Source organism: Buceros rhinoceros, unplaced genomic scaffold (genome assembly GCF_000710305.1).
Source record: "Buceros rhinoceros silvestris isolate BGI_N320 unplaced genomic scaffold, ASM71030v1 scaffold4728, whole genome shotgun sequence".
NCBI classification, from domain to species: domain Eukaryota; kingdom Metazoa; phylum Chordata; class Aves; order Bucerotiformes; family Bucerotidae; genus Buceros; species Buceros rhinoceros.
The window spans coordinates 76,716-77,996 of NW_010428501.1; positions in this window are offsets into that span (position 1 = coordinate 76,716).

A 1,281-nucleotide genomic window follows, 5' to 3' on the forward strand; every position below is an offset into this window, starting at 1 on the left:
GATGCTGTTGGCCTTCTTGGCCACCTGGACAAACTGCTGGCCCATATTCAGCCAGCTGTCAACCAACACCCCCAGGTCCTTTTCTGCTGTGCAGCTTTCCAGCCACTCTTCCCCAAGCCTGTAAAGTCACAGGGGGTTGTGGTGGCCTAAGTGCAGGACTCAGCCCTTGATCCTATTGAACCTCAGGCAGCTGGCCTCAGCCCATCGATCCAGCCTGTCCAGGTCCCTCTGTAGAGCCTCCCAGCCCTCAAGCAGATCAGCACTACCTCCCAACTTGTTCGCAGATGGCACTTTACTGAGGGTGCACTCAATCCCCTCATCCAGATCATTGATAAAGATGTTAAGGGGACCAGTCTCAACACTGAGCCCTGAGGAACACCACTGGTGACCCGCTGCCAGCTGGATTTAACTCCATTCACCACCACTCTCCGGGCCCGGCCATCCAGCCAGGTTTTGATCCAGTGAAATGTCCACACATCCAGGCCGTAGGCAGCCAGCTTCTGCAGAAGAATGTTATGAAAAATGGTGTGAAAGGCCTTGCTAGAGTCCAGGTAAACAACAGCCACAGCTTTTCCCTCATCCACTACATGGGTCATCTTGTCATAGAAGGAGATCAAGTTGGTCAAACAGGATCTGCCTTTCATAAATCCATGTCGACTGGGTCTGATCACCTGACTATCCTGTACATGCCACATGATGACACTCAGGATGATCTGCTCCATGACTTTCCCTGGCACTGAGGTCAGACTGACGGGCCTGTAGTTTCCTCAGTCCTCCTTTCAGCCTTTCTTGTAGATTGGCATCACATTTGACAACCTCCAGTCAAATGGGACTTCCCCTGTTAGCCAGGACTGCTGGCAAGTGATGGAAAGTGGCTCAGCAATCACCCCCACCAGCTCCTTCAGAATTCTTGGGCGGATCTCATCCAGCCCCATAGACTTCTGCACATTTAAACTGTGCAGCAGTTCACTTACCATTTCCTCTTGGATTATGCGACCTTGATACTGCTCCCCATCTTTGCCATCTGGTTCCAGAGGCCAAGCACCCAGTTAGTTGGTCTGGCCATTAAAGACTGAGGCAAAGAAGGCACTCAGCACCTCAGCCTTTTCCTCACCTTTGGTCACATTTTTCCCATTGCATCCAGCAAAGGATGGAGAGTCTCCTTAACCCTCTTTTTGCTATTAAGGTATTTATAGAAACTTTTTTTATTATCCTTTATGGCAGCAGCCAGATTAAGCTCCAGCTGGGCTTTCACCTTTCTAATCTTCTCCCTGCATAGTG